The sequence below is a fragment of the Vulpes vulpes genome, chromosome 1 (genome assembly GCF_048418805.1).
Source record: "Vulpes vulpes isolate BD-2025 chromosome 1, VulVul3, whole genome shotgun sequence".
NCBI lineage: Eukaryota > Metazoa > Chordata > Mammalia > Carnivora > Canidae > Vulpes > Vulpes vulpes.
In genome coordinates, this window is record NC_132780.1 from 163,612,568 (window position 1) to 163,637,333 (window position 24,766).

At 35.1% G+C, this 24,766-nt stretch overlaps 1 pseudogene; it reads right to left on the minus strand.

The window, feature by feature from the left end:
• Positions 1-551: 551 nt before the first annotated feature.
• Positions 552-24,766, minus strand: part of LOC112914120 (small ribosomal subunit protein uS9m-like) — an 81,174-nt pseudogene continuing 56,959 nt past the window's right edge.

The following is a 24,766-nucleotide window of genomic DNA, read 5'->3' on the forward strand; positions in this document are numbered from 1 at the left end:
CCATTACCCTCAAAATACAAAGTGGCTAGTTGTCATACTTCTACCTGGAAAATATTTTCCATTACTTATGATTTCTTCCTGCAGCTCATCAGTATCATAATCCCAATGGGTCTTTATGTTTTTCTTACAATTTCTTTCATTGGAAACTTAGAGACAAAGTGAAGTTGATTCAGCTCTCTAGGAATGTAATATTAGCAAATAAGTGGAAAGGTGTGAGAAATAGGAAAAGAGGTGGTACAGTGATGCTTTCTTTATGGTTGACAACTAAGACTCACAGCCAGGCATAGTAGTCCTGGCTCATAATCTGTTTGGGTCACAAAATCTATCTTTCTTCCCTCTACTCCAATGATTTGCTGTATGACTCAGGTGTCCTCCAGAAACTGTATTACAGATTATCCCCCTTTGTTTTTTGTTGTTGTTTTTGTTTTGTCTTTGTTTTTGTTTTGCCTGATGGTGCTGCTGTCACACTGCCCAGCAAATATTTATTGTATACCTTCTGCATGCCAGGCACATATACACTGCTTTTCCTTTCCTTGCCTATGAAAGAACACTCAGCGCTTCTTCCAAGTAAACTTTCTTCAGGCTCCCTCTTGGCCTGGCTTCTTCCATTCTTTGATGTGTGGATCGGCAGTCAGCAGTCCAGCTACTCTCATCCCCTCGACCTCTTCCTCTGTGACGAAATTGCACAAGGCTCTCACCACTGCCAAGTGTATGGTTCCAGCCTGCAACGACTGCTCGCCCCGGAGACACTACAGGTTGTGTCGTGTTTTCCAAGCCGGTCGAGGAAGTGGAAGGGGAATATCAACTGTTCTCTGTCTTGTGTCACTGGGAAGTAAAGAAGATAGTCAATTCCATTTACTTTTATTCTTTCACTTCCATGCCCATAAATGATTGCTTCTGTTTTTACACTCTTTCTTTTACTTTCGCTGGTGCTGAAGGCCATTCCTTGCTCATCATACTGCACAGGTTCAATCAGTTGTTTTTGTTTTTGTTTTTTGTTTTTTGTTTTTTTGATTGATAGTTACACTCCTACGAAATCTCTGCACAAATTCTTCTTCGGAACCACAGTGCAGTGTCAATAACCCTTCTAGCAGCCGAATGAACTGTGCATAATCTTGGTCTGACAGTTTTTCCGCTAACATTTCTTCTAGCTCTTCCTAAATCAGCCATCTGCTGCCAATCGGGTCTTTGGTTTTAGTTTTTTTCTGAAAATAGACCTTTGGCTTGCAACTGATTCTGACGTTTTTCTACTTCTAGTAGTTTTCCATATGCTTCATGCATTAATAAATAATAATACGCCTGTTTGCCAGTATAAAAGAAAATGAAATGGATGGCCATCTTCTCCCCACTGGATCGCTCTTTGTTTTGGATAAATCTGTTCAGGATGCTTCATTATTGGCCTGGCTTGCTTCTCAAACAAACCACTTGGAAAAAGGCAAGCAATAGCTTTGTCAATATCCTCTTGCGTAAAAGTTTCTGGATCTTTTCCCATCATGTTGGGATGGGAATGTCTCTTTCATAAATGTCTCTTTCCTATGTTGAACTCTTCCATCTGCTTTTTAATAAAATCCAGTTTCACGTCTTAAGGCTGCAACATTTTTCTTTGGTGTTATACCTGTGGTGTGCCTTAGCCTTAATATCTGGGATCCAGTACCTGTCTACAACTCAGCAGCTGCAGCTTTCCAGGCGCTTTGTGCCTTGTTTCCGGGAAAGGCTAACCCTACTTTCGAGAAAGAGGTAGGAAAGTGCGGCGCGGCAGGATACATAGGAAGCCAACCTGTTGGCCACCAGAGAGTCAGGTAGGAGGGTTAGGGGGCCAGATCATTCCCCTTTGTATTTTAGTATGAAGCAACTACCTCTCTTGATCTAGCAGAAGTCTCTAATTGGCATCCTGTGAGTAACTCAGGGTTGCTTCATAATCTGAATTTTAATTCCAATAGACAGAGAAGGTTTTGTCAGGTTTAATAAGTCTTTGCCATTTTCTATTACAGTATATTTTGCTGGCTTCGCTTATTTGCATAATCTGAGTTTTGAGCCCCTATAGACTATGTCCCATGAAAATCTCAATGGTCTTTTTTACTACAGAATCACAAGAATGTTAGGATAATGCCTAGCACATAAGAAGTACTCAGTAAGGAATGATAAATGATTGAATTAAATCTTTTATATGAAAAAATGTGTGTGCAGATAAAGAAAGAGATGGAAAAATAATATAAAATATAATAAATATAAAAATATATAAAACATACTGCAATAATAAACTATGCTAAGATCCAACTATGCAGTAACAACAGATAAATTATCATGCTTCCCCAACGCTGATACATTCCTGAGTCGTATTTTGCTCTTGAAAGTTAGTCCATCCCTGAACACCGTTGTGTTCCCCTGTCATGGCTTAGTTAGATACCCTTATGCTCATTCAGCCTGTTCTTAAGGCTTTTAGTAAATGGTACATATGATATTCACCTATTTGTTTACTGTGAATCCTTAACTAGTATGTATCCTATTTGAGTGCACGATATCCTCTTGTAGCTCTATCTGTAGCACCCAACAAATGCCTAATGGCCTAACATCTAATAGGTTCTCAATTAATACTTGTTGAATGACCAAATGAGTGCTTGATTAACTGATAGTCTTTCAGGGTTTTAGCCCCCATTTTATTTTCTTGACCTTTTTACTTTAAACTGAAAGAGATCAGCCAAAATCACATTCAGGGGATCCCTGGGTGGCTCAGCGGGGATCCCTGGGTGGCTCAGCAGTTTGGCGCCTGCCTTTGGTTCAGGGCATGATCCTGGAGTCCCAGGATTGAGTCTGGTGTCCAGCTCCAGGCATGGAGCCTGCTTCTCCCTCTGCCTGTGTCTCTGCCTCTCTCTCTCTCTCTCTCTCTCTCTCTGTCTATCATGAATAAACAAATAAAATCTTTAAAAAATCACATTCAAACAAAAATATTCTAGGAAAAATATCTACTTTCTAGTAGTTTGAAATTCTTTATATCATCTCTAAAACAGTGAGAAATGAAGTTGAGCATATCTGTTTTTATGTGGCGAGAGAAGAGGGAACAGGAGAGAGAACTGCCTTGAGCAGAGGAATTGAATTTATATTTCCCAGACTATTGGTTGTATCTCAGGGGTAACTTCCCAGCTTCAATCTGTGAGATGTAAGGTTCTGTCAAGAGAGATATAGAACAAAGAAACCTCTTCAATGACAGCCTTCACCATCCCTCAGAAAGCTTTCCTCCAGTACGAGACCTGAATAGGATGTCTCCTTTACTCTGAGTAGTCCTTCCCAATATGTGTTCTGGTAGAAGCAACTTTGTATTCCTTAATGAAGTTCTCAAAGCAAAGTTTCTATAGGAATAGGTTTGTTTTGTTTGTTTGTTTGTTTGTTGTTAACTCTAACAAGTAGGTTAACTCTAACAGATTTCCTTTCTAATACGCTATCAACTTTTTATTTTGCCTATTTGGTCAGAATTCCATATATCCCTTTGAACTTAAAGGGCATCTTTGGGAAAAGACTGGTAATCCCATGCCTGAATGGCTACAAACCCTGCTGCCTGCTACTCAGCCAAATTATAGTCCACAGTTTCTCCCAATAGAGATATTAAGGAAGACACAAAGATAGCTCAGGTGACCTGCTAGAAAGAGTGTTGTTAGGTCTTTAGGTCTGTTGAGATGTTAAGTAAATCTTTAGGTCTGTTGAGATGCTAAGTAAAAAAAAGCTGGACATTTCACTGCAGTCTCTGGTAAGATTATATTTTGGAACAAGAAAGAGGATGGATTGATAAGAATATAGAGGAAAAAAAATAAAAAAAATAAAAAAAATAAAAAAAAAAAGAATATAGAGGAAAGGAGGATTTTGCGATGTTTGAAGTGAAGCAAGATGTAAATGAAGACTGAGGCTATGGAAATGGAGAGACATTGAAGAGACATCTGGATATGGGCCTAAATTGCTTTCACGATGCTAACATTCAGGTAGGTCTTTGTTATCTGTCTTCATAACCGGCTTAAGAAGCTGAAGATCCATATGGTTCAATCTCAGAGCAATGTTTAAATCAAAGAAAGATCAAGAACAGCCAGTAAAAATTTCTTTAATTGACGTTTACTTAATCTTTACTCACCTTTTTCTAAAACATGAAGATCTAGATAGAGTCAAAGCAGCATTTTCTAAAATCCCACGTCTCCTGCCCTCTTCTCTCATATCTTGTTGCACTGCTCTAGTATTTCTTCCAATTCACCCAAATCCCTTTCCTATACCTCTCTTTTCCCAGCCCTGGTCTACTCCTTGATCTTTATAACTCTATTTCTTATTTCTCTGGTTCTGTCTTCTTCTCCTTGTTATCTTTGCTTTTTATCACATGATTTCAAAATGATAGTTGGTCATCTTCAGATAATTTCTCAGAAATTGAACTAAATGGACGAAGCCAAACCTTCCTTTTGCAGGTAGACTGAAAAAGCAAGACTGGTTTCAGAATTTTTCTCCTAACAAGACAACCAGTTTCTTCAAGGTTAGGTAGTGCAGAATGGGAAAAGATGGTGAGAAAGAGGCACAAACAAAATTACTCAGAAGACTAGTGTAACCAAGTGGATTATGCTAATAAATGAAGTATGGCTAATAGTTCTCCATCTTACACCTGGGATTATAAACAAGAAAGATCTTGAATTTTTTGGCTCTAGGTCCTTGAATTAAGAACTATTGGAACCCATCACAGTTCCTTTATCTTTGAAAGTATGAGTTGCATAATTTCTTTAGTAACCATTACATTTCTCTCACTGTGGCTAGATAAACTTTCTTAGCATAGTTTTCAACATGATTATGTAAGCTATTTGTGGATAATCTAAATCCAGCATTTGATTTTCACTGCCTGCATTTTTGGTAAGAGTGTAAACTAGGGCAAATCTGATATCTTTCTCCCTATCTTGCCCTAACTTGAATTTGAAAGTGGCACAATTATCTATACCTTTAATTGTATGCTCTGAATGTGCACGTGTACATGTGTTTCAAGAGCTTAACATAAAAGACTTGTAAATGTTTGCTTCAAGAATTTTTGATGATCACAGAACACTTTGGAGTTGAAAATCTTTCCTTTGAGACCAATACAGTTGAACTTCAATAACTGTAACTAGGCTTGCTTTGCTCTTCAGTGTGGCAGATTTCAAATCCTTTGATATCTCTTTATAATTTATAATGTCAAATAAAAGTCTATGAAGATACCTAGAAATCACATTCTTTTTACTCCTGAAAATTTTATTAAGTTTTCCAAAGGTTATGGAAAGTTTCTTCATAACCACCAGATTAGCCCTGACATGTTTGTTAACAGGACATCAATTGTTTTGCTGATTTTTATATTTTTAAAACTACCTTCTCTTATGATGAAAACATCTTCTTTTTGTGATGGTGTCTAAAATTTATGCTGTCCTCAACTTGCCAATTTCAGGCCTAGATGTCAGAGTTGGGTTTAGGATAATGATCAACTTCACATTTTGCAACCTACTATTTTCATATAGGTGTCTTTTATTAATTAGTCTCCAATCTCTATCTTGGCTTATGTGTAGCTTATTTGTGATTAAATTAAACTTAAATTTTTGAACACTCATCAGTTTCATGAAGGCAATTGCTTCTAAAATGGCATGTTTCTGTAATTTTGGGGTAACACACACTCAATTGTGGAATGTAGGAAACTCCAAACAATCACATTAGAAATAAAGTCATCCTTAATAGCAAGTACTTAAATAAAGCTTATTATGTGCAGGGGTATTCTAGGCACTGAACATTTATTAATTTACTTAACTTTCACAAAAATACTAGGAAATAGACATAGGCATTCATATAGTCCTAGAGAAACCAAACGAAACTCATACTTTCCAAAATTACATACTAAAACTCACAGAGTTTATTGGAAAAACAGAATTAGGACTGTTAAAACTTATGTATCATAGCACAATGTATCATAACCCTGAGAGAAACATTAATTGATACTTTCAGATACAACTTTGACAGCTGGAAAGGCACTTCAGAGAGGCAGAAGGCTGTAGAGTGGGGAATGCTGGCTTCCAGACACTGGCAATGCAGATGAGCATGAAGATCTGAGATAGTATGGTGGTATTTAAAGTAGGCATGGGAGGAAGTGTAATCTAACAAGAGCCAAAAATCATGCAAGACTGGAGGTCTGCTAATGAAATCAGCTGGGCTTGGAGTTTTCTTTGTGGGAAGTTTTTTGATAATTAATTCAATCTCTTTACTTTTTATAGATTTATTCAGTTTTTCTATTTTTTTTTTTCAGTCAGTGATAGTTTGTGTCTTCCTAGGGATTTGTCCATTTCATCTAGGATATCTAATTTTCTGGCATAGGGTTTTTCATAGAAAAATATTCCCTTGTCATACTTTTATGTTTGGAAGATTGGTAGTAAAGTCCCCTATTTCTGATTTTTAGTAATTTAATTTCTATTTTTTTCTTTGTTATCCTAACTAAAGGAGAGATTTTTTTCCCTATATTTTTAAAATACCAATTTTCATAGATATTTTTTATTCTCTGTCTCATTTATATCCACTTTAATCTTTATTACTTCCTTTCTTCTGTTTGCCTGGGTTTAATTTGCTCTTCTTTTTCTAGGTTCTTTGAAGACAGAGTTCTATTAATTTGAGTTTTATCTTCCTTTTAATATGGGGATTTATAGCCAAAAATTACCTCTGAACACTTTTTTTCCTGCATCTCTTAAGTTTTGATATATTGTGGTTTCATTTTCATTCATCTCAAACTATTTTATTTTATTTTTTTAATAATAAATTTATTTTTTATTGGTGTTCAATTTGTCAACATACAGAATAATACCCAGTGCTCATCCAGTCAAGTGCCCCCGTCAGTGCCCGCCACCCAGTCACCCCCACCCCCAGCCCTCCTCCCCTTCCACCACCCCTAGTTCGTTTCCCAGAGTTAGGAGTCTTTATGTTCTGTCTCCCTTTCTGATATTTCCTACCCATTTCTTCTCCTTTCCCTTATATTCCCTTTCACTATTATTTATATTCCCCAAATGAATGAGACCATATAATATTTGTCCTTCTCCGATTGACTCATTTCACTCAGCATAATACCCTCCAGTTCCATCCACGTTGAAGCAAATGGTGGGTATTTGTCATTTCTAATGGCTGAGTAATATTCCATTGTATACATAAACCACATCTTCTTTATCCATTCATCTTTCGATGGACACCGAGGCTCCTTCCACAGTTTGGCTATTGTGGCCATTGCTGCTAGAAACATCGGGGTGCAGGTGTCCCGACGTTTCATTGCATCTGCATCTTTGGGGTAAATCCCCAACAGTGCAATTGCTGGGTCATAGGGCAGGTCTATTTTTAACTCTTTGAGGAATCTCCACACAGTTTTCCAGAGTGGCTGCACCATTTCACATTCCCACCAACAGTGTAAGAGGGTTCCTTTTTCTCTGTATCCTCTCCAACATTTGTGGTTTCCTGCCTTGTTAATTTTCCCCATTCTCACTGGTGTGAGGTGGTATCTCATTGTGGTTTTGATTTGTATTTCCCTGATGGCAAGTGATGCAGAGCATTTTCTCATGTGCGTGTTGGCCATGGCTGTGTCTTCCTCTGTGAGATTTCTGTTCATGTCTTTTGCTGATTTCATGATTGGATTGTTTGTTTCTTTGGTGTTGAGTTTAAGTTCTTTATAGATCTTGGAAACTAGCCCTTTATCTGATACGTCATCTCAAACTATTTTAAACTTATGTCCAACCAAAACCTGGATGCAAGTATCTATAACAGCTTTATTAATAATTACCAAAAACCTGGAAGCAACCAAGATGTCCTTCAATAGGTGAATAGATAAATAAACTGGTATATCCATAAAATGGAATATTATTCAGAGAGTTTTTTAAATTACTAAAAAGTCAAGTCACAAAAAAAGACATGGATTAATATTGAATGCATATTGCTAAAAAGAAGCCAGTCTGAAAAGGCTATACACTATATGGTTCTAACTATATGACATTCTTAAAAAGGCAAAGTTATGAGGGCAGAAGATCAGTGGTTACCAGGAGTTCAGAGGAAGGCAGAGGCTTAAACAGATAAAGCACAGGGAATTTTTTTAGGGTAGCAAAACTATTCTGTAGGAAACTCTAATAGCGTATGTATGACACTATGCATTTGTCAAAATACAAAATTTATGCAAATTAAAAAAACATTTTTGAGTCCAGAGAACCTAAAATGGAATTCAAAAGTGACAAAACAATCTCATTGTATTACAAATATATGAAACAACTTTTAGGAAAGAGAAGGGAGGGAGAGGAAGGTGTTTTACTTGAGTTGCTAAAGTTGTTTTCCATGAGGGTATGGGTTAACAATTCTGATATTCTATAGATGTACTCTGGAATTAAATAATTAAGTAAATGAATGGTGGAAGGTTGGAATCACTGTTAGAACGGGATGTTACATAGAAACAAGAGAAGAAGACTAGAATGATCCATTTGGTAATGAATCAGAATTGGAAGCAGTATTAATTCATTTTAAGCTTAATATACTTGTAAATTGTTATGTATAGAAATATTAATAGATGTACACACACTGGTTAATATACCCACACATATTTCCTTTCCTGCCAGCTAGAAATAACATCACCCCAGAAACAACAATGACACCTAGCATCCATATCTTGATTTCTAGTACATTCTCCAATGAAAGTTTAGAAGACTCCATGGAGAAATAACTGATTCTTGGACTGGGGAATATGGAATATGCAACATGATCCTGAGGTATCATGTAATATCAGAATGTTAGGAAATACTCAAAGAAAATCTCACAATGATGATGGGGTAATGAGTGTCCTTCCAAAATTCATATTCATACAGAACCCCTAAGAATGTGGCCTTATTTGGAAATAGTGTTTGCAGATCTAATTCTGATTCTGAGAAACAGTCACAGTCAAGAGGAGCATAAGAAGCCATAACGACTAAGTATAATATCAAAACCTACTAATAAAAGCTCTTTTATCTGAAAAATATATTTATTTTTACTTCACTTTTAAAAGATATTTTTGCTGGATATAGAAATATATGTTGACCATTTTTTCTTCCAGACATTAAAGAAGTCTCATTTTCTTCCAGATTGCATTATTTTTGAGAGATTAGTTGTCGTTTGAACCACTGCTTCACTGTATGTTATTATTTCTGGTCTCTTGGTTTTTTAATTGAAATATAATTAGCACAACATTGTTAGTCTCTGGTATACAATATGATTTAATGTTTGTATATTTTGCAAAATGATTGCCATAACAAATCTAGTTAACATTCATTGCCATACATAGTTAATAATTTTTTTGGTGTGAGGACTTTTAAGATCTACTCTCTTAGCAACTTTCAAATATGTAATGCAGTATTATTAACTATAGTCACCATACTGAACACTACATCCTTATGGCTTCTTTTATAATCAGAAGTTTGTAACTGTTTTCTTTGTCCTTTTTTAGAAGTTTGTAACTTTTGATCCCCTCCACACATTTCATCCCTCCTCCCCACCTGGCAACCACCAATCTGGTAAGTCTGTTCTCTGTATCTAAAGCTCATTTTTGTTTGTTTTCAAATTCTGCATATAAATAAATTCATAAAATATTTGGGTTTTTTTCATTTTGTCATACAATATTTGTTTTGGGTTTTTTTTTTTTTTTTACTTATTTCACTTAATACAATACCCTCAAGACTTATCCATGTTGTGGTATATGACAAAATTGCTTTTTTATGGCCAAAAAGTATTCCATTGTATATACATACCACAACTGCTTTATCTATTCACACCCTTCAATGGGCATTTAGGTTGCTTCCATATCTTGGATATTAAAATAGTGCTGCAATGAACATAAAGGTGCATACATGTTTTTGAGTCTATGTTTTTGTTTTATTTTTTATTAAGTTTTAATTTTAATTCCAGTATAGTTAACATATGATATTATATTAGTATATAATATAGTATATAATATAATATATAATATACTATATTAGTATATAATATAGTGATTAAACAATTCCATACATCACCCAGTGCTCATCACAGCAAGTGTGCTCCTTAATCCCCACCCTCTATTTCACCCATCCCCCCACCCACCTCACTTCTGGTAACCATCAGTTTCTTCTGTGTAGTTGAGTCTGTTTCTTGGTTTGTCTCTCTCTTTTATTTTTTTTCTTTGCTCATTTGTTTTGTTTCCTAAATTCCACACGAATGAAATTCTCTTTCTCTGGCTGACTTATTTTGCTTAGCATTATAATCCCTGGCTCCATCCATGTCATTACAAATGGCATGATTTCATTCTCTTTAATGGCTAATATTCCATTGTGTATATATACCACATCTTCTTTATCCATTCACCTAAACTTGGACACTTGGGCTGCTTCCATAATTTGTTATAAATAATGCTGCCAGAAACATACAGTGAGTGTATCCTTTGGAATTAGTGCTTCTGTATTTTTGGGGTAGATACCCAGTAATATGATTACTGGATTATAGGGTAGTCATATTTTTAACATTTTGAGGAGTCTCTATATTGTTTTTCCAGTGGATGTACCAGTTTGCTTTCCTACCAATAGTACAAGAGGGTTCCTTTTTTTCCATATTCTCACCAATGCTAGTTTCATGTGTTTTTGATTTTAGCCATTCTGACTGGTGTTAGGTAATATCTGTTATAGTTATGATGTATACTTCCTTTGATCATTAGAGATGTTGAGCATCTTTCCATCTGTCTGTTGGCCATCTGTATGTTTTCTTTGGAACAATGCCTGTTCATGTCTTCTGCTCATTTTTAATCAGATTATTTGATTTCAGGGTGTTGTGTTGTATAAGCTGTTGATAGATTTTGATACTAACCCTTATGATCATTTCAATAGAAATAGCATCTGATAAAGTACAGCATCCTTCATGATTGAAACTCTCAACAAAGTAGGTTTAGAGGGAACATACCTCAACATAATAAAGGTCATATATAAAAAACGCACAGCAAAAAATACAAGGATGTCCACTCTCACCAATTTTATTCTACTTAGTACTAGAAGTCCTAGCCACAGCAATTGGACAACAAAGAGAAATAAAAGGCATCCAAATAGTGGGGAAGCAGTAAAACTTTCACTGTTCGCAGATGAAATGATACTATATATAAAGACACCTTAAAGACTCCACCAAAAAACTACTAGAACTGATAAATGAATTCACTAAAGTCACAGAATACAAAATCAATGTACAGAAATCGATTGTATTTATATATATTAATAATGAAGCAGCAAAAAGAGAAATTAAGAAAATAATTCCACTTACAATTATACTAAAAATAATAAGACATCTAGGAATAAACTTAACCAAAGAGGTGAAAGACCTATATTCTGGAAACTATAAAACATTGATGAAAGAAATTGAAGAAGACACACAGAAATGGAAAGACATTCCATGCTCATGGATTGAAAGAACAAATATTGCTAAAATGTTTATATTATCCAGAGCAATATACAGACTTAATGCAGTATAAATTGCCAAAATGCCAGTAGCATTTTTCAGTAGCATTTTTCAAAATGCCAGTAGCATTTTTCACAGAACCAGAAGAAACAATCCTAAAATTTTTATGGTACCACAAAAACTCAGAATAACCAAAGAAATCTTGAAAAAGAAAAACAAAATTGGAGGCATATCACAATTTCAGGCTTCAAGGTAAACTACAAAGCTGTAATAACCGAACAGTATGGTACTGGCACAAAAATAGACACATAGATCATTAGAACAGACTAGAAAACCCAGAAGTAAACCCACAATTATATGATCAATTAATATTTGACAAAGAAGGCAAGAATATGCAATGGGAAGAAGGCATTCAACAAATGGAGAAAACTAGACAGCTACATGCAGAAGAATGAAATTGGACCACTTTCATACACCAGACACAAAAATATATTCAAAATGGATTAAAGACCTAAATATGAGACCTGAAACCTTAAAAATCCTAGACGAGAGCACAGGTAGTAATTTCTCTGACATCAGCCATAGCAACATTTTTCTAGGTATGTCTCCTTGAGACAAAGGAAAACAAAAGCAAAAATAAACTATTGAGACTACATCAAAATGAAAAGCTTCTGCACAGCAAAGGAAACAATTAATAAAACCTAAAGACAATCTACTGAATGGGAGAAGATATTTGCAAATGACATATTTAATGAAGAGTTAGTATCTGATTGCTTTTAAGATTTTTTTTTAATCTTTGATTTTCAGTAATGTTGCAATGATATGTGTAGGTGTCATTTTCTTTGCTTAGAATTCACTGAACTTTTAAATCTGAAAATTTATATTTTTGGAAAATACAGAACATTTTACTCATTATTTTTTCAAAAAATTTTTTCCCTCTTTTATCTCCCTGTTTTTGGGGACCCTACCTGTACCTACATTAAAAGACCATGATACTGTTCTATGGATCATTTTCCCCCCATAATTTTCTATTTTTAAGATTATCATTATTGCTCTAACTTCAAGTTTACTGACCCTACTGCTGCCTTTTCCAGTTTGTTGTTAAACCCACCGGTGAGGGATCCCTGAGTGGCGCAGCGGTTTGGCGCCTGCTTTTGGCCCAGGGCGCGATCCTGGAGACCCGGGATCGAATCCCACGTCGGGCTCCTGGTGCATGGAGCCTGCTTCTCCCTCTGCCTGTGTCTCTGCGTCTCTCTCTGTGACTATCATAAATAAATAAAAATTTTTAAAAAAAAGCCCACGGGTGAAAAAAAAATTTTTTTTCGGATATTGAACTTTTCAGTTAATGAGTTTCCGTTTGGTTGTTTCTCCTTTGTTGGTTAGTTTCCAAGTCTCTGTGGAAATTGTCTGTTCATGCATTATGACTATTATTTTCTTTCAGTTCTTGAATGTTTACTATAACTTCATTGAAGTGCACATCTACTAATTTTCACATCTGCATCATATTAGAGTCTGTTTCTATTGACCCATCTCTCCCTTAATTATAAGCACATTTCTCTGTATGTTTACATATCTAGTAATTTTTAAATTTATATTTTGTGGACAACCCATTGTAGAGATTGAACTCAATATTGGTTCTGACTACCATTCATTTTTGTTTTAGGTGGGAGCTCATTTGGCTGGACCTAAAACTTGTACTTGGCAGCAGTTCAATTTGCAGTTCAGTTCTCTTCATCTTTTAGCTCTTGTAGTTTCTCTCACACATGCATAATTCAGGGTTCCAAGATTTGAATATGTTTTTTTTATAGATTATTATTAGATATTATTATCCACTCTGTAGATCCCTCTTTTTCAACATCCCCATAACTTTTCAGTCATAAATGCCTTTCTAAGTAGTATTTTGTACTTATAATTGTGATTTATAATAGTATTGGCCCAAATCAAGATAATCCACTATTACCAGAAGTCATTTTTGATAATATCTTTTCTCTTTAGCTTCCTTGAACATATTAAGCTCACTTTATATTTTGCATCTGACATTCTGATTATTGAATATCTTACAGGTTCATTATTTCCTCTTTATCATGTATTGGCATTTTTTCTTTATTTATTTGTGAATTTTTTCCTAATCATGGGTTCATATTTGTTGATACTTTTTTTTTTTGATACTTTTTTTTATATACTTTTTTATACTTGGAGGTCTGCATTTAATGCTCTTTCCTGGAAAAAGTCAGTTTACTTTTGCTTTACTTTCAGTTTTTGGTCTGTTTCTTTTTGTTAGACATGGAAAAGGATCCTCCAATTCAGGATCACTTTGAACCAAATTCTTATTTTTTTGGAAGAACTATATAGTGAAAATTCTGGCTTCAAACCCACATGAGGAATTTCCCCCCTCTCTTCCTAGAGCCAGATCTGTGGGAGGCAAGTTTTTTTATGTAGTTCACCCTTTAAGCACGAGTATTGTCCTTCAGGGTATCTGGCTTTGTAATAAGATGTCTAATCCAAATTTTTTATGTATGGGAACTGAGCATTTTCTCCTGAATTCAGCTCCCTCTTACCACCAGCACCATATCTGAGGTTCATTCCTAAGTTATTGAATATTAAAAGATGCTCAGAGCAGCCACGGCTTCAGTGATTGCTTACTTCACTAGACTTCTGCTTTACCACAGTTGTTGACTTTTGTCTTTTCCCTTATTTTCTTAGTAGCTCAGTTGAGCATTTAGAAAGATTTTTTTTAATCCAGAATTTCACATGTTTGGTAGCTGAAGGGTTTCTCAGAATATCTAATATATGATGTCAAAAAAGAAAATTTTTATTCTAGTTTTAACTAAATGTTACTTTTGAATTTTTATTATGTTTAATTTATTTACTTTTATATTTAATCCAAGTGTTGACAATGTTATGGGAGAACAATTTATTCTGCTCAGCAGGAATGTTCTTTGGGGACTTTCTTCAGTCTGGTGTTTTATATGTTTTATACACTGCATATAGCAGAAATTTTGCACTATTGATAATATTTCTATAGTTTCCCAGGAAAATGCCAGATTTTATGTTGCTATATGAAGTGATAAAACGTGTTTGTCATCTATAATCATATACTGACATTCTTGGGAACTATGCCAGTGATACTACCTGTCTACAAAAATGGATACAATTAAATAAGACTGTTAAGTGATTAAATTATGTATCAGTGCAATTGCTTTTAATAATTTATGAATTTATAGAGTTATGATCAGAAAAATATGATTCTACTTCACTTAAATGAAATTTGAGTGGTCATCTAATCATTTCATTCCTCTCAAGCAAAATGGTAATGACATAGTTTTTTTATAGATTAGAGTGGAGTCTATTTAAAAATTTCCAAAGAAAACCACATTTTTAAAAATCTAGTTTTCATATTTATTATCTGACTCTAGAGAAACTTCTTTATTTATTTATTTACTTTTTAAGATTTTATTTATTTACTCATAGAGACACACAGAGACAGGCAGAGACACAGGCAGAGGGAGAGGCAGGCTCCATACAGAGAGCCCGACGTGGGACTCGATCCCGGGTGTCCAGGATCACAACCGGGGCTGCAGGCGGCGCTAAACCTCTGTGCCACCAGGGCTGCCCAAAACTTTTTTTTACAAACACGGCCTCAATCCTATCTGCCCACCTTTGGGTATTTACCTCTTAGTTGTCAAAGTTTTCTGACCTACTGGAAGATAAATGCCAAAGGTATTTGTAAATATTTAGGAAAAAGAGAATAATTTCCTCTCTGACCATTAAACAATCAAAATCACTGTAACTTTATGAGGTAAAGATGGCACATATCTTTTGATATCTCCCATTCTTAGAGAGCTTACTATGGCAAAACCACCACACCTGCCCCAACTGGCCTTCCATATTTTTGAAGTAGCTAACTAAAATATCTCTAAGAATGAAAACAAGATAATCATAACAATACATCATTTTCTCTAGCCTTTAAAAAACACAGCATTATTTTATTCCCCCAAGTAGTTATGTTTAATACAGTACTTGGATCTAGCTATTAAACCAATCTTTAGTTTATTCTCCATTGTCAAGTTGATCCTTAATTCTTTTCATCTCTCCTCACAAATTCAATTTTCTTGTCTTTTAATAATATCAGTGGTTTTCTCCTGAAATCTCTTCAAGTCTGTCTATGATCCTTGTGCTCAAGATCAGTCATCATCATTGTCCCTTTCCATTTCAAGAAATTACACACAGAGACATACATATATGCACACACACACACACACACACACACACACACACATAGCCCTGCATGGAAACATTTCAGTTCATGTGGACTGGCATTGCTAGGCCTTTTAATTCTAGGTTCACTTGTATATTTATGAATGTTCCTTAGTGTTGAGCAATTAACATAGACTTTCTGACTTTTTGACACTGACATTCATGCTTAAGACAATACTAACATGTCTTTTTTCTTTTTAACTCATACTTTTGGTGGTTAATGCACACAGCATAAAATTTACCAGTTTAACTGTTTTAAGAGTACAAATCAGTGGCATTTAGTACATTAAAAGTGTTGTGCAACCATTACCACTATATAGTTCCAGACATTTTTATCACCCCAAAAGGAAATCTGGTACACATTTATTCCCTTTTTCCCTTTGTCTCAGCCCCTGGCTACTATTAATCTGCTTTCTGTCTCTGTGAATTGAATTTGCCACTTCTGGATATCTGATCTAAGTGAAATCACATGTACACAATCTTAGTCTTTTGTATCTGGTTTCTTTCACTCAGCATGTTTTCAAGCTTTATCTAGGTTGTAGAATGTATCAGAATTTCATTTTTCTTATGACTGAATAATATTCCACTGTATAGATATAAGATATTTTTCATCATTTCATTAGTTGATGGAGATTTGGGGGTTTTTCCCATTTTTTGGTTATTGTGAATAGTGTTACTTTGATTATTGTGAATAGTGTTACTATGAACATTGTTGTACAAGTGCTTGCTTGACCACATGTTCACAAATTATAGTTCTTTTGGGAATTTCCAGGTTATATGACAATTCTATGTTTAAGTTATTGAGGAACTGCCAAACCATTTTCCATAGCAGCTGTACCACTTTATAGTTCCTACCAGCACTGTATTAGGGTTCCAATTTGTCCACATTTGCATCAATGCTTCTTATTTTCCATTTATAAATTATAGCTATCTTAGTAGACATAAAATATTCTCCCATTATGGTTTGGGTTTGCATTTTCCTAATGACAAATGATGCTGATCATCTTTTCCTGTACTTATTGGCCATTTGTATATCATCTTTGGAGGAATGTCTATTTAAGTCCTTGGTCCACTTTTTAAATATTTTTTTTTAATTTTATTTAAATTCAATTAATTAAGGTAGAGTTCAGTTATTCATCAGTTGCATATAAATTACATCACGTTCCCTCCTTAATGCCCATTACCCAGTGACTCCACCCTGCCCACCCCTTTGCCTCTTCAGCAACCCTTAGTTTGTTTCCTATAGTTGGGAGTCTCTTATGGTTTGCCTTCCTCTCTGATTTCATCTTATTTCATTTTTCCTTCTTTCCTCTATGATCCTCTATTTTGTTTCTTGATTTCTACCTATGATTGAAATCATATGATAATTATCTTTCTCTGATTGACTTAGTTCACTTAGCATAATACCCTCTAGTTCTATCCACATTGTTGCAAATGGTAGGATTTCATTTTTTGATGGCTGAGTAATACTCCATTGTGTGTGTGTGTGTGTATATAATAGCGTATATATACAAATTAACTCAATTTGTGTGTGTGTGTATATATATATATATATACACAATTGTGTATATGTATATACAATACTCCATTGTAGGTATATATACATATATATATACCATCTTTTTTTATCCATTCATCTGTCAATGGACATCTAGTCTCATTCCATAAATTGGCTATTGTGGACATTACTGCTATGAATATTGGGGTGCAGTTCCCCCTTCAGATCACTACGTTTGTATTTTTTGGGCAAATACCCAGTAGTGCAGTTGCTGGGTTATAGGGTACCTCTATTTTTTAACTTTTTGAGGAACCTCCATACCGTTTTCCAGAGTGGCTGTACCAGCTTGCATTTCCACCAATAGTATAAGAGAGTTCCCATTTCTCTACAACTTTACCCACATTTGTTGTTTCCTGTCTTGTTAACTTTAGCCTTTCTGACTGGTGTAAGGTGGTATCGTATTGTAGTTTTTATTTGTATTTCCCTAATGCCTTGTCCTATTTTAAAATTGTGTTGTAAAAAAAAAAAATTGTGTTGTTTTCCTTTTGTTGTTAAGTCGTAAGAGTTCTTTACACGTACCAGACACTAGACCTTTATCAGATATATTATTTGCAAGTATTTTCTCCTATACTGTGAGTTGTCTTATGATTCTCTTGATAGTGTCCTTTGATGCACAAAAAATTTTAATTTTGGTGAAGTCCAATGTATCCATTTTGTTGTTGTTATTATTACTCATGCTTTTGGTGTCATATTTCACCATTCATTGCCAAATCCATCATCCTGATTTACTCCTATTTTTTATTCTAAGAATGTTATAGTTTTGGATCTTATATTTTTGATCCATTTTGAGTTAATTTTTATATTATGTGAGTTAGGCATTCACCTCTTTTTTTATAAGAGGGAGTGAGGTGAGGGAGGGATAGAGAGAGGGCAAGAGAGAATCTTATGCAGACTCCACACTCAGTGCAGAGCCCAACCCAGGGCTCGATCTCATAACCTCGAGATCATGACCTGAGCTGAAATCAAGAGTTGGATGCTTAACAGACTGAGCCACCCTGGCACCCATGCCTTATTCTTTTGCATGTGTATATCCAGTTTCTACAGAATCATTTGTTGAAGAACCTATTCTCCCCACCACCAAAAGATCTTGGGGCTCTTGTCAAAAATCAATTGTCCAAAAATGTAAGGGCTGATTTCTGAACTCTCATTTCTATTCCATCGAGCCATATGTTTATCTTTATGCTAGCACCAAACGGTTTTGATCACTGTAATTTGTAGTAAATTTTGACATTGGTAGGTGTGAATCTTCTACTTTCTTCTTTTTCATTTTCAAGATTGTTTTGACTACTAGGGGTAATTTGCAATTTCATATTAATTTTAGTATTTTTCTCATTTCTGCAAAAAAAAAAAACCATTGAGATTTGGATAGGGAATGCCTTGAATTTGTAGGTCACCTTGGAGAGTATTGCCATTTTAACAATATTACATTTTTCAATCTATGAACAAATGATGTCTCCTTTTGGCTATTTCTTTACATTTTTCAGCATTGTTTTAATAGTTTTCACTGTATAAACTTTGTACTTCTTTGGCTAAGTTTATTCTGATGCTTTTGTAAGAGGTATTTTTTTCTTAATTTCCTTTTTGGGTTGTTCATTTTTAGTGTTAAAATATAACTGATTTTTGTGTGGTGATACTGTATCCTGCAACTTTGGGAAATTTATAAGCCCTAATAGTGTTGTTGTTAATTCTTTAGCATTGCAAGGTCTGTGTAAGACTATGTCACCTCTGAAAAGAGTTTTACTTCTATTCCAACCTGGATAGCTTTTACTTCTTTTTATTGCCTAATTGTTTTGGCTAAAACTTACAGTAAAATGTTGAATAGACATTTGTGTCTTGTTCCTTATCTTATAGAAAATGTCTTTAATTTTTCATCAGTTTCTTTTTGTTCCTAGTTTGTGGAGTGTTTTACCCACGAAAGATTATTGGATTTTGTCAAGTGCTTTTCTATAATAATTGGTGTGATCATGTGGGATTTTTTTCCTTCATTCTATTTATGTGGTCTATCATATTGATTGGTGTCCATACCTTGCATTCCTGGGATAAATCTTACAAGGCCATCATATATAATCTTTTTAGTAGGTTGCTGAATTTGGGTTACTAGAATTCAACTGAGAATTTTTGCATCTATATTTATTAGAGATACTGATCTATAGTTTCCTCTTCTTATAATGTCTTTATCTGGCTTTGACTTGTAATGCTGATCTCACAGAGTGATTTAGGAAGTTTTCCCTCTTGTATTTTTTGATGGAGTTTTCATTATTCTTTTTTCTTTCTGTTCCTCAGACTGGATCATTTCAATTGTCCTATTTTCAAGTCCACTGATTCTTTCTTCTTCCTGCTCAAATATGATGTTGATATCTTTCAGTGAATTTTTCATTTTAACTATTATACTTTTCAGTGCCTAAATTTATTTTTGGTTTCTTTTTATAATTTCTCTATTGATATTCTCCATTTGATGATACATTCCTCTCCTGGTATCCTTTAGGGTTTTTTGTTGTTGTTGTTGCTGTTCATTGTTACATTTAGATCTTTGAGCACATTTAAGAAAGTTGATTTAAAATCTTTTTCTCAGGATATCTGGGTTGCTCAGTGATTAAGCATCTGCCCTGGACTCCTGTCGTGATCCTGGAATCCTGGGATCAAGTTCCGCATTAAGCTCCCAGTGAGGAGCCTGCTTCTCCTTCTGCCTGTGTCTCTGCCTCTCTCTCTCTCTGTGTCTCTCATGAATAAATAAAATCTTTAAAGAATAAAATAAAATCTTTTTTTCATTAATCCAAGGGGCTTCCCTAAGGACCAGTTTCTATTCATATCTTTGTGTATGTGTGTGTGTGTGTGTGTGTGTGTGTGTATAAAGAGATCATACACTCTTTGCATTCCTCATAATTTTTGTTGACAACTTGATATTTTAAATATCATAATAAAGTAATTCAAATTCTAGAATTCAAATTCTCCACCTTCCTCAAAGCTTGTTGTTGCTGCTTGTTGTGGTTTTTACTTGTTTGTTTAGTGACTTTTACAAACCACATTGGGGAGACTTTGTGACCACTCTCTAGATTCTGGGACCCAGAAAAAAATCCCCAGTCTTTGTAGCAGGTCTCTGTGTATTTGTTGGGACATGTCTTCAATGTTCAAGTTCTTAGCAATTCTAGCTTGGCCTTATTTTTTGATTTTCATGGTCTTAAATGCCTGTGACAAATAAGAGCTTAGGATCTTCTCAAGTTTTTTTCGGAGCATGCCTCTAACACTGGTCATGAGTATGGCCTTGTAGATTCCCTGGTATACATGAAAACTTTTCAAATCCCTTATTCCTCAAAAACATATCCTTTCCAACCTTTCACCTCATGTTTTTGATGTGTCTGTTGTATGTCACAACTGATATTATCTGCCTATGTGGCAGCAAGTTGTTCATTTTCCTTTGAATATTTCAACCACTGCCTTCTGCATCCATGTCATTGCTTCTCTTTTCTGAAAGAGTTCTGAGTTAGAAAAATAAAAACAAGCTCTTTGCATTAGGCTTTAGGGAGCTCCATCATAGGTCAAAAGAGGCAGCCACAATTCTTTGCAAACAAAGTTTGCTCTGTTCCTTCCAGCCCTACAAGCCCACACCAGGAATGTGGACTTTTATCTTCAAGACTGCTGCCAAGTTGGGGTAGTGAAATCATGGGTGATTTAAATTACTGGAAAGTTCTCCTGCCAGTGTTCAGTTGCCTTTATATTGATTAAAAGGTCAGTTGATTGCTATAAACTTTTGACTATTTTCCAGAGTTCTGACAAAGTTGATTCTGACAGTTTTTGCCAAGTTTTCTATGTTTCTGTAGTGAGACATGCTCTTTGAGTTCCCTCCTCCACCATTTTTGCTGATGTCACTCCTGCTATATATGTCTATTTTTATTACACATATAAAATATATTTGATTGAAAACAGAACATAAATTGTTTTTTTTTAACAATTTAAAGTATAAGTTTAATCGAGTTGTACTGGGAGATACTATATGCTCAAACCTATCCTAAAAAGGCAGATATAACCATAAACAAGGCAGCCTGGAATCTTGTCTCAGAGGTTTATATGTTTCTGAGCACATATAAGATTCCAAAACTACCAGGTCAACTACTAGGACCCATGGGCTAGCACCTACTTTTGTAAATATTTGTTGGAGTGCAACCACACCCATTCCTTTATATATTGACTGTGATTGTTTTTGTGGTGTAATAGCAGACTTGAGTGGTTCCAACAAAGCTGAAAATATTTACTATTTGACCTTTTACAGAAAACATCTACAGACTCCTGAACTAAGGCATTAATACTGAATACTGAGTTTTGAGAAGGAAAAAAAAGGACAGGGTCCCTATGCCATGCAAGGATGTGTACATGTTATGATTACATTATATTTCAAATATACTAGAAAAGCACAATTAATTATTAAAAGATACTTATTTGATTTGAGTGTGGCAAAGAAATGTCTTTTTAAAAAAGATTTATTTATTTGAGAGAGAGAAAAAGCTTACCCCGAGAAGGGGCAAAGGGAGAGGGAGATTAGCAGACTCCCTGCTGAGCAGGGAGCCCAATATGGGGCTCAATCACAGAACCATGAGGTCATGACTTGAATCAGATGCTTAACTGACTGAGCCACCTAGATGCCCCAGAAATTTCTCAATATAAAGAAAGAAAAGAAAAGAAAAAAAAGAGAAATTTCTCAATATAAAAGGAAAATGCCACAAAGAAAATATTGGTAAATCTATTTTTCAGTTAGCTAATTAACTAATTCCATTTAACCAATAAACTGCAACAGTTTATTTTTTGTGTGTGAGTCTAAGATTTTTATTTTAAGATTTTATTTATTTATTTAGAGAAAGAGAGAGCATGTGAGTAGGGGGAGGAACAGAAGGAGAGTGGGGAGAGAGAGAATCTCAAGCAGACTCCATGCTGAGTGCAGAGCCAAATGCTGGGGCTCCATCTCTCAACCTTGAGATCATGACCTGAGCCATAATCAAGAGATGGATACTTAACCAACTGAGCCACCTAGGCACCCCAAGTCTAAGATCTTTAATATAATTTTTGCATCACTCTATTATTAAACTTTCTATACAAATGAAAAATTATGGCTGCACTGAAAATTATGGCCTGATTTTAGACAGTAGCATGACTCTAAAATTATGCAGCATAAGAGAAGATTTATGGCTCCAAATTTACAGTATTAGGCTTAGCCTTAAATGAAGAGGATGTGTATGTATTAAGCCAAAGAATGATATATGCAATTTCATGATGATTATTTTAGAAGTATAGCCACTTGGCAGCAGACTAGACATTGACTGATGTACTAAATCTTTTTTTAAAAAGATTTTATTTATTTATTCATGAGAGACACACACACACAGAGAGGGCGGGGGGCAGAGACACAGGCAGAGGGAGAAGCAGGTTCCATGCAAGGAGCCCGACATTGGACTTGATCCCGGGACCCCAGAATCACACTCTGGGCTGAAGGTAGGCACTAAACCACTGAGCCACCTAGGGATCCCTGATGCACTAAATCTTAAAAGCAAGTAAGTTCACCCAGAGACACAAGGAAACTGATGAGAATTATCTTGCTGACCTCAAGAAAGAAAAGAATTTCAGACTTATTTGTCACTTAACACAGTGTACTAGAGGGAGGAATAGTTTTGTGTATCAGAAAGAAGATGTGGGTATTATAATAGTCCTGGTGCAAAAGTAGGACCTAAAAATCTAAGAAAATTAGTGCCATTGGGGAATATGAATAATAGTGAAAGGGAATATAAAGGAAGGGAGAAGAAATGTTGGGAAATATCAGGAAGGGAGACAGAACATAAAGACTCCTAACTCGGGGAAACGAACTAGGGGTGGTGGAGGGGGAGGAGGGCGGGTGTTGGAGGGGAATGGGTGACGGGCACTGAGGTGGACACTTGACGGGATGAGCACTGGGTGTTTTTCTGTATGTTGGTAAATTGAACACCAATAAAAATTAATTAAAAAAAATAATAATAATAAAAAAAATGTCTGAATTGCAACTCTCTTTAGCATACCCCTAATCACAGGGTTTTGTTTGTTTGTTTTGCCTTTGGCACAAAGATTAAAAATAAATATCATTTCTTTGTGCCCTAGAGAACTAAGACCAGTAGTGAACAAACAATTCTCTAGAAAATGTTTGAACTTGCTTCCTTAAAATCTGAAAGCAATTACCATAAAAATATCGGAACTATATATTATCACCAACTTCTAGGAACATTGCTGGCTCATAAAAAGGCATAAACTCATATGCTTTTTATTGTCTTTCTTAATCTTGAAGGAATTGTTGATTTAATTAAAACAAAACTTCTTTAGCACAAGACTCAAATCATCTATAAAAAGCAATGTATTTCATGACCCCTAAGAATACCACATTATCTTTGTCTTTTAACATACCATAAGAATGTCAATTATGTCAAATTAAATCCAAGATGGATACATTAAATTCCCATGGCTTGAAATATTTTATTGGATGTTTGTGAGTATGTTCCCTCAGGAGATTTTTCTAGTAATTATTAAGGAATGCTCGTGTCACAGAAGTTGAATCATTTCCTCACATGTCTATACTGTTTTCCAATCATCTAAGTGTGATAAAGTTTTAACTGGAAATCACAGGTGATGAGACTGGCAAAGAAGCTGACTGAAGCAAGCCAGATCTAACACCTGTAAAATTAGAAACAAGATAACTTAGCCAAGTGGCAATTTGTCAGTGGTTACATATGAATGTTATTTTTATGGTGGAATGTTATTTAGGCCTGTTTTGAAAACCTCATACTAACTGGCAATTCAACTGCTCAGGACGGTTAGTAATGAAGACACAATTATAAATGTATATGTTTTTATGAACTTTATTGTTTGTCTTGCATTTTTCTTGCAACAAAGAACTTTTTAATGCATTGTTCCCTGAGTTCAGCTCTCTACAGCAATCCTTTGCTTCATTTGATGTGAAGAGTCGTAGCAAATCTGGCTGAGGAAGGAAACCTAAAGAATGTTAGAAAAACAGCAAAAAATTGTAATGCCATACATGCCAGGCCAGAATGCAGAGCTTATAAATGAATACCAGTATGCAGATAATATAGCCATCTATTTTATAGAGAAGGAAAATCAGCTTATTAAGATTTTTTAAGATTCTATTTATTTATTCATGACAGAGAGAGGCAGAGACACAGGCAGAGGGAGAAGCAGGCTCCACGCAGGGACCCTGACTTGGGACTTCTCCAGGATCACACCCCATACTGAAGGCGATGCTAAACCGCTGAGCCACTGGGGCTGCCCAGCTTATTAAGATTTACTTTTAAAGTATAGAAATAACAAACTTAAAGGAGGTTAAAAAAAACATCTACTTTTTTTGGTGCTTTAGTATGGGTAGCAGTGATTTAGAGAAGGAAAACATGAGACATCAGAGAAAAGGATAAAGAATGTAAGCTTAATGTGAGGCTCTGAAGTGAGAGATTACAGAATATTATATATGAGGTATCAGCATTTCTCACC